This window comes from Callorhinus ursinus, unplaced genomic scaffold (assembly GCF_003265705.2).
Source record: "Callorhinus ursinus isolate GAN/ISIS: 27379988/994484 unplaced genomic scaffold, GSC_fseal_2.0 scaffold15, whole genome shotgun sequence".
NCBI lineage: Eukaryota > Metazoa > Chordata > Mammalia > Carnivora > Otariidae > Callorhinus > Callorhinus ursinus.
Window position 1 is genome coordinate 18,817,675 of NW_027397077.1, and position 17,677 is coordinate 18,835,351.

General features: G+C 38.0%; 1 long non-coding RNA gene across 1 annotated transcript in view; it reads right to left on the reverse strand.

Moving 5' to 3' along the window:
• LOC141374206 (uncharacterized) overlaps positions 1–17,677 on the reverse strand; it is a 211,880-nt gene that overhangs the window by 64,039 nt on the left and 130,164 nt on the right. The gene's annotated exons all lie outside the window — the stretch shown is intronic.

The following is a 17,677-nucleotide window of genomic DNA, read 5'->3' on the forward strand; positions in this document are numbered from 1 at the left end:
TTATAAGGTACTCTATGTTCAAATAGTATAAACAAAAGCAGTGGTAGTGTCTCTTCTGAATCACTGCTTAATAGGTATCTAAGCTGGGGAAGAATGAAGGGGGGCGAAATCACAGGGGAGATGAACCATGAGAGACGATGGACTCTGAAATCAAACAAACTGAGGGTTCTAGAGGGGAGGGGGGTGGGAGGATGGGTTAGCCTGGTGATGGGTATTAAGGAGGGCACGTTCTGCGTGGAGCACTGGGTGTTATGCACAAACAATGAATCATGGAACACTACATCAAAAACTAATGATGTAATGTATGGTGACTAACATTAACATAATAAAAAAATGCAAAAAAAATAGGTATCTAAGCTGTACTGGCTTGCTTCCAAATGTGTCGAACTCACTACATACAAGTATTTCATACTTGTTCTTCCCTATGCTGCACTGAAATCATTATCTGTAATTTCTACCTGCTTGTCTTGTATGCAAGTTTCACTGCTTACTACTGGGTAATCTTCAGAAAGTTAGAGAATCTGGGCTTCAGTTTTCTTATCTTTAAGACTGGTATAATAGTACCTAGTTCATCCAGTTGTGGTAAGAATGAAATAAAAATAATCTATTTGAAACAAAGAACATCTTTGGGTCCTTCCATATTTTATCTGCTGTGGTTTCCAGTTTTCTCCCCAGTCTGAAAGTTTTTGGTTCTTCTCTCATCCTTTAAAATTCTTCCCAGTTCTCAGATTCCAACAAAATTATTTGGTGACCATTTCCCCCTCATCTAATTTTACATCACCTGCTATAAGAACTCACAGAATTTCAAGAATGTAAAAGGATGTAATTGACCCAATCTATAGACTGAGGTTCCCTGCTGTTAAGATGAAGGTCTCCTTTGCCCCCTGATAGAGATTTGAACTCCCACTGAAACCCTGAGATCATTTAGATAAGCTACCAACGATTCCAGGGAAACATGTAGAGCGGGATCTATCTGTTTAAAAGCGTAAGTTCATGGGCTTTTTTATTATTATTGTATTTATACTTTATTGTTTTATGTTATACTTACAAAAATAATGCATGATTATGGTAGAAAGAGGAGAAAATAAAGATGAACAAATTATCCACTTCTACAAAATATCCATATATAATTGTTTTAGAGGTTTTGTTTATATCCCTCCAGACTTCTGTTTTCTGTTTAATATATAAATAGAAAATATAATTGTTTTACAAGTTAGGATTATTCCATACAAACTGATCAACAGATCTTCTCCTTCATTCTACCATATATTTTGAAAGTTCTTTGAGGTTCAATGCATATTCTTTATAATTCTTAGTGCATAGATAATATCCCCATAGTTATTTACCTACACATATGCAATTATGATTCCAAATCTGTGATTTTATAAACAAATGCTACAGTAAGCATTCCTGCACATCTATCTCTTTGCACTTATATGACCATTACCTTAAAATAAATTTCTTTATGTGGAACTGGTGCGCCTAAATGTATGTTTTGTTTTTTTTTTTTTTGCCTACTGATTCCTATTAACAAACTGACACCAACAAAAGATTGCATCTAAATGATGTACAAGAATGCTTATTTACTCACATATTCTATGGTTATTAAAAAGAAAGAGCTGAAGATGATGGCCAGCTCAATAAATGTTAGCTATTGTGGTCATTGTCAATATTATTCTATTACTGTTGTTCTCTTGATGTTGTTGTCATTTTCCATTTTTCCTCAGTGGATATCCTGTGATGTAATTAAAATGGAGTACTTGCTTTTTTCCTAGAAATATCCCACACTTTAAATCTCTGTATCTTGCTCATGTTGTTCGTTCTAATTATAATGTCTTTTCCTTTTATCCTTACCTGTCAATATCCTACCCATCGTGCAAGGTCTAGGTCATATAGATAAACTTAAGTTGTTTTGTTGTTGTTGTTGGTTTTGTTTTTCTGAAGTCCTCAACCATGGGATTTTTCTCTTCGTTTTTTGAATTTCTAATAGTGTTCAGGATATCTCTTTCTGAATCATACTCATTTGCATTCTTGATTTGGGATAACAATAAAAGTGTAACTTATTTGACTTTGAGGAACATGTCTTCTTTTATAGCTGCATCCCCTGGGTGCCTGGCACTCAGACAGGGACATAACACATGTTAAAAAGCAAGTGTCAGACTGAAGGGGCTACCACCTCCCACTAGGGCTAATACCTCTTACCTAACACTAATGAGGTATGATCATCTTAAGTACCTTCACAAAGAAACAGTTGTTTACTAAAAAGAAACTAATTAGTAGGCAACTCTTCACAGGAGATTTACAATCCCTCTTAACCAAGTACTGTGCCCTTCGGGACTTTCAGCAAGGCATAGACACACTCAATGATTGTATTTGAGGTTGTCTTTATGGAAATTTATATCCCAAAAGATAGATTTACAGGGGACCACCTTCCCCAGGGCTCACAAATCTGACCACTGTCCTATTCTTTGTTGTTTACAGGACATTTGCACTGAATGATCAAAAATAGGTTGTCACACAGAAATTAATAAAAACTGTTCTGATAACAATGAAAATCCCTTTCATTGGTGTGGAGATGTTAAATTTATAAAGTGATTTCACTGGTATTGCACACTTTCAAATGCCAACTGAATATTTCACGTTGGAAATTCTGTGGTTAAAAAAAAAGATTAACAAAGTTTTCCATTTCTTTTGATACATCAGATAGCACTAAGTAAAGTGTGCTTCGTGGGTTCTCAGTAAATGTGGTTGTCCACCCATCAGGACCTAAAGACCACAGAGCCCAGTGGCATCTCAAACATCGCTGCATTTATACTACTTTAAACACTCACCTTGAACCCTAGCTTTGTATTTCTTTCCATCCTCCAGCTCAGATAAAAGCATGAGTGTGATTAAGGAGTTGTCAGGCAACTTCAATACCTAATAACTTACATTCATTCCTGAAAGCGAGAGATGGGGATCATGGCTAATCCAGCCCTAAAATATGCTTTTTTGGGTTAATCTCCCAGGCCAAAGTTGTTTTTATAGTAGTAGCTTATACACTGGGCTTTTTGAAAAGTCAGAAGGGGGCTTAGGGGATTTACAGAGAAAGCTCAGATCAGAATGGCACCTAAATTCTAGTTCAGTCCTATTGTTTGATGATTTGCCATTTTCAGCCAGGTCCCACTAGGATGTGTCTTGGCTTGAGAGATTGTCATTGGATCAATACTTTACACTGCAGTGTTCCAGGCTGCAGTTCTATAGTGTGGGTGGAAGGAGGCTCAGGGTGTTTATTAAGCCCCAGGGATGAGAGGAAGATCTGGAAAAGAAGGGTGTAATTTGCAGAGCCAGGAAGCCTTCTGGCCTCAGAGTGGTAGACAAAACCTTTGTTACCTTCATATTAAGATGTATTCTCAATGGATTACGTAATTATGAGGGACTGAATGAAATGCCCACCATAACATGCCTTCTGTTTCTCTACAATTCAACTAGACCTGTTTTAAGAAAATGTAATGAAAGAAGCCTTCGACTATCTTAGTAATATTTTGTTTCTTACTCAGAGAAATGAGTACACATTTTTCCTCATATTATATTTGATAACTTGTGCTGTACCTTAAGTATTGCATAACTTTTTTTTAAAGAAAAATATGATGCATCATGGCTTTATATAGTTGGCTGATAAATGATTGATAAGTGATGTTACAATATTTTTCCTTTACACATAGATACCATTTCTGGTGATATGGACCTAGGTTGGACTGGGTAAAAGAAGTGAACTTTGGGAGTGGGAGGGAGTTTTTATATCTAGGTTTCATGTTCATGAAAGGTCTAAAGTTTAGTCATTTAAGATTATGTGCAAATAAGGTTATCATGTAGTTATGGAGGCACAGTGACAAGATTAAAGGAAAGGTTCATCTTTCAACCTTGAGCTAAGGCCCCATTATCAGACTTCATTGCCTGAAGTACCCTGTGAATCATTCATGTATGTATATATTCATATCCACACCACTATTGTTTAGAATCCTGTATTGGTATTTCTTATACCCCGAGCATTGGAGGAATCTGGCCTTTCCCTGACTGTAGACGAGCCTTGCTAAAGAGCTGCTCCACGCAGTGAAAGATCTCTGAGTTTGAAGAAAAAGTTCTATCTCAGATTCATACCAATGGGCCATGGAAGTCAGTTCTTAATGCCTTCCAGATTCTTCTAAAGAAATCAAACACAATGAAATGTGTGCCTCTGGTGAATTGGGACTCCTTATGTTCCCGAGCTTTTTACTTATATTATCTCAATAAATCTCCCCAACAACCCTATGAGATAGGCACTATGATTATGCCCATCTTACTGATGTGGACATTGAGGTTTTGGAGGATTAATTAACTTGTCCAAACTTCCACTACTGTTAGTTTTCTGAGCTGATATTTGAGCTGAGGACTAACTTTAAAGCCTACGTGTTTAAACAATTTGGAATTCTATACCCATTGTGGGCAATCAGAAGACTCTGACTGATTTCTTGACCGTGGCATAAGGATAGAGGGCTCCTGCCATGTCCGAGTACCGTCAGGGGTTTCTACAAGCCTCTCATATTTCAGCACTACCCATCTTCATAGGACTTATCCACGTTAAACTAGAAGCTAATGGTCACTTACTAATAGGATTCCTAAACCATATGCCAGCAATCCAGAATTTTTGTAAATATTTGGCTAGAAGGAAGAAGGTAGAAGTTCTGACTATAGCACAATTTGGAAAAATATTTTATAATGTTTCTCTTCTTATGATTTTTTCAGATATATTTTCATTTAACAATAAACAATAAGGAGAGAGGAAGGAAAGACATTTCAATCATCTGACACATATTGTTAAAAGAATGCATCCCTTTGGGATATGTAAGTCTTAATCAAGTGTCATCTTCTAAAATTCAAATGTCCTTGGGTGGGATGACTAATAACATTAATTGATGGGAAGTCAAGTCTAACAGAATAGTTATGTATCTGAACTGTGGACTATTACAACTCTGAGTACAAATTCAGCTATCTTATTATTGGTCATTGGTGAAGAAAGAGGATGGGTAAAACAATTCAAACCATCCTGTAACCCAAAGAACTTGCCTAGTGGTGATTACATATCTACCATCTGTACCCATCATAATTTTATTAAGTGCAAGTAACAAAGAATTCAGTTCAAATTCATTTTAAAAAGAAGATTCGTTCTGCTTTAGGCATGATAAGCTCTAATCTGAAAATTATTTCACTGGAATCCAGGTTCTCGCTCTACTTCTCTTGGCTACTCTGTTCTCTGTAGGCTCCTTCCTTAGATGCACTCTTCTAATGGGGTGACAAGAAGGCTACAAGTGGGTTCAACCTTATAGTCAGTTTCAAAGTCAGACCTGGAATGCCTTATTTCTTGTCTTTTCAAAGTAAAGTGCTAGGGTTAGTTTTGATTTAATATATTGGCTTAGCCTATAATATGTCCCCATTTCTCAACCAATCACTCTGGCTAAGAAAATAGGGTGCTTCAGGAGTTAGGTCTGTGCCCTGCTCCCCCATGTATCATATCACACAGCATAGGGGAGAGTGATTTCCTAAAGACAGTTGGAGTACTTTTACTAATGATGGGGGTTGATAAATTGTAGTCAGGCAAAACAACAAAATTCTACATATACACCTTTTTCTTTAGAAAGATCTGTGCACTACTGGATACAAATAAGGTGTATTCCATCACTGGGGAAGAATATACATTCTTCTAGAAGAGAAGATTGCTAGCCACCTGATAGATGGGATTGCTGCTTTCCACGCTGTTCTGAGCTCAGCGCTAGCTGCTGATTTGAAAAGTCCCTTCTTGCATAATAATTACACCTGGCACACTCGCTTGGGAGCACGAGGGGGGAATTTTCTTCATCCTTTCTTAAAGATGCAATTGTTTCTGACAGCCAGTGTCATCTGCGATGACAGATGTCACTTCTGACTCTCATTCACGGCAGACAGCTGAGCTCAAGGAGACTGCTAGTTTTTGAAGATGGTTTTAACTCTTACCTAGAAAAGCCAGGGCACTGAAAGGTTTGGGTTCATGATTCTGTTAGTAATATATGTAGTAGGGCAAGGGCTCCTGACGCAGTTGCACACACCCATGTCCTTCCCTTGTCATCAGCCCTAACATGGTCCTCAAATACACATGGTTGTTCAAATACACTACAGTGTAAATGTCAAAAGGGGGAAACATTGGGGTTTGTTTGCTTTGTCTTTTGTGGCTCTTTGTGGCTAGCACAGGGCTGGGCCGGTAGTAGAAGTTAAATAAATACCTATTTGTCAAATGGTTGAGTGAATGATTGAATATAAGAATTTTAAATGATATTTAGCACTCATATGGTTATAATGTGTATGTGTGTGTATGTGTATACATATATAATGTGACTAGGGTCTGTCATTTTTATCTATTGCTCATATGGGAAATTGAGGCACAGTGGTTAGGGAATGTTTATAAAGCCCAACAGGAAATTAATACCATGGCTGTAATATAGCTTATTTTAGCACTATTTTTGAAGCTTTTTATGGAAATTACTCAGCTGTCTCCAATATCTTCCCCTTTTACACTGTTTTGCAATCCATTTATAAGTTACTTATAACTTACATTCAACAGATACTCACTACAGAATTACTGTTTTCCAGACAAGTTTACATTCTAATTTTGATGCTGAACCCCACAACTATCCCTCAACCTGCAAGAGGAATTGAGACTTAGCAGGTAATGTGACTTGTCCACAAAAATAGCAAATGACAGCATCAAGAATCAAACTGAATTCTTCTGATCTCAGGTCTCAGTTCCTCTCCACTGGGAAATGGCACTCTGCAATCTACTGAGAATAGGGTATTGTTTCCTCCCTCTAAGTCCCTGCAACTCTGCTCTATCTACTGAACTGTCATGCCCATTCCTGAGCTTTGATGATGCATAGTTTGAAACAAGAGCAGTCAGGCACATTATTTCTCACAATCATGACTGATCCTGGAACTGAGTCTAGACTTTGCTGTTGATTTCTCACTCATTCTTTTCAGACATAAGTTAATGAAATGGAATATAAGATTAAGGTCACAATAAGCACAATTTTTGGATCTTGAAATCTCTGAGTCACAATTTTTCAGTGACTGATCTGGCAGAAACACAATTTTGTATTTTGATCAGCTCATCAAAACTAAGGACAGGAAGATAACAAATTTCAACTACAAGGATTTCTCTGTCTCTGTCTCTGTCTACATGACTCACTTGGGCTGTTTTCTCCTCTTATGTCAACCCTTGGGTATACAACTTCTTAATCAAGGTTATTACAAAAAATAGTATTTTTGGACTCTGAGTTCCCATTATTATACTACACAAGTTTTCTTAAATGTGTGTGTTTTGGAGTTTTCAAACATGTATGATTGAACACAGATAGCATTAAGGACAAATAGCTATAATTTCTTGATTTTATCTAGTATTTTCCTTCTAATGAGGTCAAAATATCCCCGTGACCTATTTTACTTTTCATGCACTTTGCTTATTTTCCATGTGAGCAAATTAGGGTATGGAGAATTTGAGAAAATTTTCAAAAGGAGACATTTTAGACCCAGAGGCATGTCCCTAGATTTGTCCCTAGGTTCCTATCTTTTCTACTGTCCTAGGCTGCTAGTTTAGGTTATATATTTTTGGATAAAAGGAACAGAGTCTTAACTAAAACAATCCAAATAAGGTGAGTAGTGAACTATCATAAGACTATTCTGGGGGATAATAAATAAGACAGGAAAGATAACATGCAACCTCCATGGGTTAGATGATTTGCTTTGTTTTATCTTCCATGGAACAGGGTTTTGTTTTCATCCACCACTGCATCCCCAGGGTGTAGAAGACTGCCCATATTAGAATCTCAAGATATATTTGAATGAATAAATTTTTAAAAAATTTATTTATTTTTTGAGTGCACTCATGCTCATGCATGTATGCGTGAGTGCTTGCGGGGTGGGGGTAGGGCAGAGGGGAGGGAGGGAAGAGGGAAAAATCCCAAGCAGAAGCCTGATGCTGAGCTCAATCACACAACGCCAAGATCACCACAGAAGCCAAAACCAAGAGCCTGATGCTCAACCGACTGAGCCACCCAGGCACCCCATATTTGAATGAATAATTAAAAATAATAATATGCATCGACATAGATGGAACTGGAGGGTATTATGCTAAGTGAAATAAGTTAAGCAGAGAAAGATAATTATCATATGGTTTCACTCATATGTGGAACATAAGGAATGGTGCAGGGGACCACAGGGGAAGGGAGGGAAAACTGAAAGAGAAGAAATCAAGAGGGAGACAAACCATGAGAGACTCTGGACTCCAGGGAAACAAACTGAAGGTTGCAGAAGGGAGGGAGAGGGAGGGATGGGGTAACCAAGTGATGGGCATTAAGGAGGGCACGTGATGTGATGAGCCCTGGGTGTTATACACAACTAATGAATCACTGAACACTACAACAAAAACTAATGATGTACTACCTGTTGGCTAATTGAACATAATTTAAAAAACAGCATGAATGAAAACATCTACCATTTACTGAGTAGTAACTATGTGCCTATTACTATGCTAAGACCCTTGCATGGATTTATTTATCTTTACAATCCAGTGAGGCTAGTACCATCATTATCCCATTTTACAGGCAAGGAAATGGCCTATTAGTTAATTAAATGATCAGCTCAAAGTTACAAAGCTAGTAGGCAGAAGAACTGAGATGGGAATATAGGTCTACAGAAAGTCAGTATTCTTACAAAAACCACTGGAGACAAGCTAGTCTGGCGAGAAATGGAATTTGAAAGACACTTAGTGTTATCTCAGAGCTTTCCTCTCTCTCTTTCTATCTCCCTCTAGGACCACATGCTTTTCTATTATTTTTGTTCATCTTCAGCTCATCTCTCACTCTTGACCTGCCCTATTCCTTCATGTTCTGTGAATATGTTTTGTATATTTATGACTGCTGCTTACTATGGAGTCTGCTGCTTCATAACTTAGAGTTATGATGACTTGCATCCTAATTCTACCTCAGAGGACTCAATCTAACACATACCCTCATCTTTAAAAACAAAAACCAAAAAATTATTTTATACTTCAAGCTTCAGTTCCTACTGCCAACAATCTTAGTTTGGGCTGCTATAAAAAAGCACCATGGGGGCACCTGGGTAGCTCAGCCTTTGACTCAGGTCATGATCTCGGGGTCCTGGGATTGGGCTCTGCACCGGGCTCCCTGCTCAGTGGGGAGCCTGCTTCTCCCGCTCTTCCCCACCTGTGCTCTCTGTCACTCTCTCTGTCTCCCTTTCTCAAATAAATAATTAAAATTTAAAAAAAAAAGCACCATAGATTAAGTAGCTTAAAAACAACAGAAAATTATTTCTCCCAGTTTAGGAGGCTAGAAGTCCAAGATCAGAGGGCCACAGGGTCGAGTTCTGGTGAGAACCCTCTTCTGGTTTGCCGACAGCTGATGGATAACTTCTTATTATAGCCTCACACGGTGGAAAGCGAGAAGTGAAGAAAGCTCTCTTGTGGTTCTTACAAGGGCACTAACCCCATTTGCAGGGCCACTGTCCTCATGACCTCATCTAACCCTCATTACCTCCAAAAGGCCCCACCTCCTAATACTATCACATTGTTGGTGTAGGGTCAAATTTTACAAATTTTGAGGGTAAACACGAAGTCAGTAATACCACCATCTCGTTTCTTTTTGAGTTTTCTAATTCAAATTTTGGAGAGCAAAAATCCAGTTAATCCAGCTCATTGGCTGCCTTCACATCCAGTACATAAGGTAGGCCCACTCCGTTGGGAGTTTGGGCAGGGTGTGTTACAAGTCTTGGAACACAGCTGGTGCAATGGTGCTATTTAGAAATTTACATGTCTCTAAGACATCATCATTTTGGGCCTCTTATCAGCTGGGACACTTTTACTTGAATGTGATTTTTTAAAATCCAATATAAAAAACCATTTTAAATTTTTTTAACTTTTTTAAATTTCATATATTTATTAGAGAGAGAGAGAGCACAAGCAGGGGGAGGCCAGCAGAGGGAGAGGGAGGAGCAAACTGCCCAATGATCAGGAAGCCTGACATGGGATCATGACCTGAGTAGAAGGCAGATGCCCAACTGACTGAGCCACCCGGGTGCCCCAAAAACCATTTTAAAAAAATAAAAGGAAATCTATATGCTTTTTCAGAGTATTAGCAATGTTATCAAGTGCCAGTGTCTTTCTCTTTTTTTTCTCTTGGCTCATCTTTCTTGTCAGTGTCACTCTCATGTAAAATCCTTCCACATATAGCACATGGAAGCTGAAAGCTTACATTTTCACATTTCTAAGTTTAGCAAAGAAGAGGAACTACGCCTCTATCTTTCCACAAAACAGTAAGTCCTAACAAAAAGATACCAGATTGTGTCTTAACGGCTCATATTATGGGTTATGTGCCCATTCCTGATCAGTGGCAATGGTTGGGATGAGTGTGGAAGCAAACTAACGTTCACATAGGTCAGACTGAGTAACTTGCTAGAGATGAGTTAAAACCAAGGCTGCATAGGGATGCCTGGGTGGCTCAGTCAGTTAAACATCTGCCGTCGGCTCAGATCATGAGCCCAGGGTCCTGGGATCGAGTCCCTCATGGGGCTCCTTCCTCAGCAGGGAGCCTCCTTCTCCCTCGGGCTGCTGCTCCCCCTGCTTGCGTGCACACACTCTCTCTCTCTGACAAATAAATGGATAAAATCTTAAAAAAAAATGCTGCATAAATACTGTGGACTCTAAATGGATCTGGGGGATAATTTAAAGGAAAATCAGGGGCTTCCCTCAGGAGAAAAGTGAATGAGTGCTGCGCTCATGGGTTTTTTAATTACAGCTTAGGATGCTATGCTGGGTTTTGAGCCTGAAAGGGAAGGAAAGGTTCATGCTGTCCATTCTAGGTCACTAGTAGCCTTATCATGAATGAAATCAGGAGAAATAAAAGAAATGAAGTTTTCCCTATATGGACCATAGTTTAAGGCCTATAGCACGACTTCCATTTCAGAACTTAGGAGGGTGACAGATCCGCAGCAGAAAGAACCTCTGAGCTTACAACCCCAGACTGCTACAAGAAAGCCCAGTTCCTTCATCTTCCCAAGATGGTTGGATGAGTCCTGCTGCCCATTACAAGAAGAAACAAGGTTCTTTAAAGGAAGAATTTTAAACCTCATGGGAGGTAAACATGAAAAAACAGAATGCTAAAATATGAGAAGAGGCAGATCATCTGGAGAAAATGGGTTTTTTAAAGTTTAGGTTGCATTCCTGATAAGTCATGTGACCTTAGGTGAATTACTTAATAACTTTGGGCCTTAGTTCCTTCACCTGAAAGAGGATGGAATTGGATTAGTTGATCCTTTCTCCTACTTGTGTTTGGGTTTAATTTGTGTTTCTTCTACTAGCTGCTTACGATGGAAAATTATACTAGTTCCAGAACTTTCTTGTTTACAAATATATGTGTTCAGAACTATATATTCCACTTTAAGCATTACTTCTGCATCCCATAATTTTGATTTGCTGTGCTTTTGTTTTACTTCACCTCAAAATATGTTTTAATTTCCCTTGAGATTTCCTCTTTGATCCATGGATTATTTATAAGGGTGTTATTTAATTTCCAAACATCCCAGTATTTTGTAGACATCTTATTGTTAATAATTTCTAACAATACTATTGTGGTCAAAGAATTTCAATACTACTAAATATACTGAGATTTGATTTATGACCCAGAATATGACTATCTAAGTGAATGTGCCATGTGTCTTTGAAAAGCATGCATATTCTGCAGTTGAGTATGTTTTATAAATGTTTATTTGGTAAAGTTGGTTGATAGAATTGTTCACATTTTCTCTATGCTTACTGGACTTTATTTTTGTCTATGTGTTCTATTAATTCATGAAACAGAAATTGTTTCTATTTCTTTCTTTAGTTTTGTCAGATTTTCCTTTCTATATTTTAAAGCTTGGAATTGGATGCATACAAATTTAGGATGTTTATGTCTTTTTGATGAGTTGACCCTTTTTAATTAGATAATTTGCCCTCTTTTTTAAAAATTTGGCCTCTTTATAATTTGGTAATACTCTTAAAGTCTACTTTGTCTGATCTTATTGTAGTCCCTGCAGCTTTCTTATGCTGAGTGTTTGCACAGCATATCTTTTCCCAGCTTTGTATTTTCAACCCGTCTGCGTCATCATATTGTGGTGCTTCTGCTAAACATCATTTTAAATTGTATCATAATCTGTTACTTTTAATTGAAGAATAGAATCTGTTCACATTTTATGTAATTATTGATATAGTTGGTGCTACCATCTTGGTACTTGTCTTCTATTTGACCTTCTGTGTGTGTGTGTGTGTGTGTGTGTGTGTGTGTGTGTGTGTGTGTTTCTCCTTCCCATCTTCTTTGGATAAATAGATACGGTTTTAGAATTTTATCTCTCATTTAAAATTATTAGTCTATATGTTCATGTATTTTTTCTGTGATAGCTCTGGAGGTCACAATATTCATTTTTATCTTAGTGCTGTCAACCTTCAAATACTACCATACTCCATCATGAAGTAGTACCTTACAACAGTATGCTTCATTTCCCACTCCCATCCTTTGTGTGCTTGCTGTCATATTTTACTTCTACATGTTTTATAAAACCCACTAAGTATTGTTATTCTTTCTGCTTTTAAACAGTCAAACATTGTTTAAATAAATGTATTATTGTGTTGAATTTAAAAAAAGAAATGTATTATTGCAGATACATAGATAACTAGTCAAAAAGTCTTTACATTTACATACATATTTATCCTTTCTGGTGCCCTTTGCTCCTTCCTGAAGATGGAGGCTTTCCATTGATATCATTTTCTTTCAGCCTGAAGAATTTCTTTTAGCATTTTTATAGTGCAGGTATGCTGAAATGAATTGTCTCTACTTTTATATGTCTGAAAATGTCTTTATTTTGCCTTCATTTTGAAGGATATAGTGCTCTAGCTTGATTGTTCTTTTACTTTAAAGATGATGTTTTATTGTCTTCGGCCTCAATTTTTTTTTTTTTGTAAGAAGCTACCTGTAATTCTCAATATTGCTCCCTAATATGTAATATTTCTTTTTTCATCCTTTGGCTTCTTTTAAAATTTTTTCTTAAAAACACTTTTTTTCCTTCATTTTCACTTTTTAACAGTTTGACCTCTCTATGTCTAGTAATGGTTTCCTTTTGATTGACCCAACTGATGAGATCTGTGGGTTGGTGTTGCTCATCAATACTCAAATATTTCTTCTGTCCTATTCTCTCTGCTTTTTCTGGGACCACAGTTATATATACAGTGGACAATATCTGATAGTGATTCATGGACTGCAGATGCTTTGTTACATGTTTTGCATTCTTTCTTTCTCTGGATTTCAGTTTGGAGAATATCTCTTGGGCTGTCTTCAAGCTCACTGATATCTTCATCTATTCTGTTCAGTCTGATGTTAAACCCATCCAGTGTTTTGTTTTGTTTTGTTTTCACTTCTATCATTTATTTTTATTTCTAGCATTTTAGTTTGGCTCTTTTTTATAGTTTCTGCTGAAATTCCTCATCTGTTCACACACATTGTCCACCATTTCTTCTAGATTTTTCACCTATTTTTATCATTATTTTCAATTCCCTGTCTTATACTATTAATATTTGGGTTGTCACCAAGTCTTCCTCTATTGATTATTTCTTACTTGACCACATGTCACATGTTCTTGCTTCTTCAAAAGCCTCACAGTTGTTGTTGTTTTAAAGATTTATTTATTTTTATTTGTGAGAGAGAAAGAGAGAGCACATGAGCAAAGGGGAGGGACAGAGGGAGAAGGAGAGAGAGAATCTCAAGGAGACTCCACGCAGGTGCAGAGTCTGACATGGGGCTCGATCACATGATCCTGAGATCATGACCTGAGCCAAAACCAAGAGTCAGATGCTTAACCTACTGAGCCATCCAGGCACCCCAAGTCTCACAGTTTGTGTGTGTGTGTGTGTGTGTGTGTGTGTGTGTGTGTGTCCTACATACTGTATATAAAAGGTCAGCAGAGATTTAAGCAAACATTGTCTGTCTCCAAAAAATGATATGTTCCTTATTCTGTAAGACCAATAATGTTGGGAGCTGAGTCAGCCCAATCTATATTTAGCTTTGATGCAGCTTTAGTTAGATTCAATTCACCTGAAGGATTTTTCCTTCCGGACTTGAGATCTGAATACGGTAAGACACCTGGGATCTCTGTTTTATATCCTCTCCAAGCATTTGGAATCTCTGGGGAGTTTTCTTTGCTCTCCAGTACTGTGCACCTGGGGTGATTTCTCTCAGCCTCCTGCCCTACCCTGAGCCTTTGGAGGACCACTGAAGTGCAATTTGTAGAAATTTCCTTGGAAGAACTGCTCTCAGCTCTCTTGTCCTTCTCCTATTCTTTAAGTACTCAGTGGAAGCCTGTGGGAAAGAGTTGATGAATATATGAAGAATCTTTCTGTAGTTGAAGCTTCCTAGAATTCTAATCTCTTATGCTAGCCATTAATAGTTTGTTATCTTAATCCATGTTTTAACAGATTCCTCTCCCTCCCACAGTTCTATCAGAGATGAAATAACTGTTCTCCTCTCCCTTGTCACTTTATGGAATTTAGTTCATTAGGCTTCCTTGTACCCTTGGCTCTCTGTAGCTTACCCAAGAAGTCACTTTAGGGTCATTTTAATGATAGCTTTCAAATTCTGAAGACACTGGAAATGGGAATAAACTGTTGGAGACAAGATGGGCATTGTACATTTGTATAATCAGAACCTGTCTCATAACTCCCCTTTTGGGCTACTTTTTAATAGTTGCATAAGAGAGTCAATTAACAGCACAGCAGCCAAGAGCAGTAAAAGGGTGATGTAGGATAACACACTGCTAATCACTTCAGGCAGTCCCAGGCTGGTACTCAGCATTGCTGAAGCACATCATGGTTTTTCTGCTTCATTTTTGTTACTATTGTTGTTTTCTGTAAAAAGAGCTGTTCTGAGTAAAAAAAAAAATAATAATAATTCTTCCTGATATGACAGATGTCGAGGTAGTTATGTTTGCTTTCAGCAAATGCATAGGAGGAAAATCTAAGCTACATTCTGTGGAGAAGAGGTAATTGACCAAATATCAAGTAGTTAAGTCATAAATGGAGACAGTATCCCTGCTGGGTTTCTTCACTAGGGGTCTAGTTATTTTGGATCTGCTGCAGCATTGATGCATTGGGAAGAAAGAGAGAAAACGCTTTGTGTTGCAAAAAATGTGAAGGACAGAGGCTTGACTGGAATCTCAGCCTTTAGTGAAGCACTACCTCTTGCTTACTCAAGAGTTCATACCCTCAGTATCCTGGGTCCAACTGAAGTCCCTAAGATTATGCCCATTTATTAAGTCACCCAGTTCACACAGGCATAAAGAGATTCTACTTACTTTCCAAAAGTCTAAGCTTCCTTGCACATTCTCACATCTCTCAATATTGGTCTTTTATAGTATGAACACTTAGGTCCCCAGAAAGTCTACTAAATCATCTACAAGGGCAAATGAATGACATTAAGTGCAAGGTGAGTTTGAAGCAGAATTGATTATTTCCTCAGCTGATATCAGTGGAAATCTACTGAGTCTGTACTGCACTCATGAAAAACAGATCATGTTTGACAAATGTGGCTGGATATTTTTATACGTTTCCACTATTGTTTGATAAGTAGGAGTGAGGGAGGTGGAATTTCTCTTAATATTTGTAAAGTGCATGACATTGAACCCATAGGTGGAATGATTTATAAAACTAGCAATGCTTCCTTTCTTGGAAGAGTGGAAGTCATCTAGCACAGTGCTTAGGAATATAGGCTTAAAAGTCAGACTTCCCTGGGTTTGAGTCCTGACTGTACCATTTATTTGGGTAACTGTCTATGCCCCAGTTTCCCCAGGGTATTAGAGGCATCTATTACCTATCTTTTGCTATTCTTTTAAACACAGTTAAAAACAAAATTCTTGTAGAATTTTGTACATTGCCTGGCACACAGTTGGTGCTTACTAAGTGTAATAACTATAACATATGGAAATTAGATTCATGATAGAAGGCTGCAAGGAAACCCAATCACTAGTATGGTAATAACTCTTAAGGGCTTTCTCCAATTGTACTTGTATACTCGTGTTATTCTAGCTTGGAGGTCTGATTGGATATTTTTTTTCCTACCAGTACAACTGACTAGCAGAGAATTTGTTGCTCAAAATCTTTTTGTTCAACTTTGTAATGCATGGTAAGATTTAGAAGGAGTGCATTGTTTACTGTTCTATTTAGTTTCTTCACAGTTCAAAATTGATAGAATTTGCATCCTAGTGGGAAAGGAGGATGAGAGAGATCTGGCGCCAGGGTTCTCTGGGTATCACAGTAAAACCATCTGGAATTCACAATGTTAATGTGGATAACTCAGAGCCGAATATCACAAGGTGAAGGAAATGGGAGACTAAGGCAAGTGTCTGTTATTTCTTGGGATAGTCACACCGGGATCTTAGCTACCAAGTCTAATATTTATGCCTATGATAGGAATGTTGCCAAGGTTTGTTAGTAATGGATCTTACATAATGATGCCAAACAGAGCATGAAAGTACAGTTATTAATCTCATCTCTGGCTATTTAAATATTTCCTTACCTCCTTCCCATTACCAGAGAGAGAAGCAAAAGGCAGAACAGTATAGTGGTTAAGATAAGACAAGAGGTTGGAGTCAGACAGCCTGGATTTGGATCTTGCCTTTGCTTCATTGTAGATGCTAAGTCTCAGATTCCCCAACTGAAAAACCAAAGTAACAGTATTTACCTCACTGGGTTGAAAGGAGATAAGATATGTAAAATACAATGTTCCATAAATCTTGACTCATCTTATTAATTCAGAAAAGAAAGCTTAAGCTTATACATTCTCCTTCTTGAGACTGAAGATACATGAAGGCCCAGATGTGGACTGGGGTTATTGGAGGCCATAAACCTCATTTTCAAAGGAGGATCTATCCATCTTACTACTTTCAGCTGTATAGCCACAGTGGCTTTCGCTAGGAGTCTGCTGGAGAGATGTAAAAAAGACCAATTTGGAAGCAAAGGATAAATAAAATGGCTTTCTTCCCTGAATTTGGATTGAGTACACAGCTGTGTGAGAGGCTTCAAACCCTGCAAGATGTCATCAATGTCAGTGTCAATGCCAGGAATAAAACAGTGCCAAACCACTGACAGCTGCCCCTGCTTGGCCAAGCATTGATCAGTGAAGGCTCAAGGCTTTGAGACGCATGGGGGAGCTGCTCCCAGGTAAGAGAATCACTGGTGATAGAGGCATCAGGCCAGCATTCGTGTGCCCATCCTTCTACCAGGGATGCCAGGAGAGCTAATAGAGACCATGGGCCTGCTTGTAGCAAATAACCACACTCTAGATATTTCACTCTGTGAAATGGCTCCCCACCATTTCTGTACAGTAAAGTTATTTATTTCATTCAGGAAAATTTGGAAATTCTGGCTCTACCATGCTGGTTATATAATAAGTTAGATGGCCAGGAGAACACAGTGGAGTCTTTTTTTAATTTTTAAAAAAAATTTTAAGGATTTTATTTATTTATTTGAGAGAGTGAGAGAGAGAGAGAGAGCACACGCAGGATGAGCAGCAGAGGGAGAGAGAGAAGCAGGCTC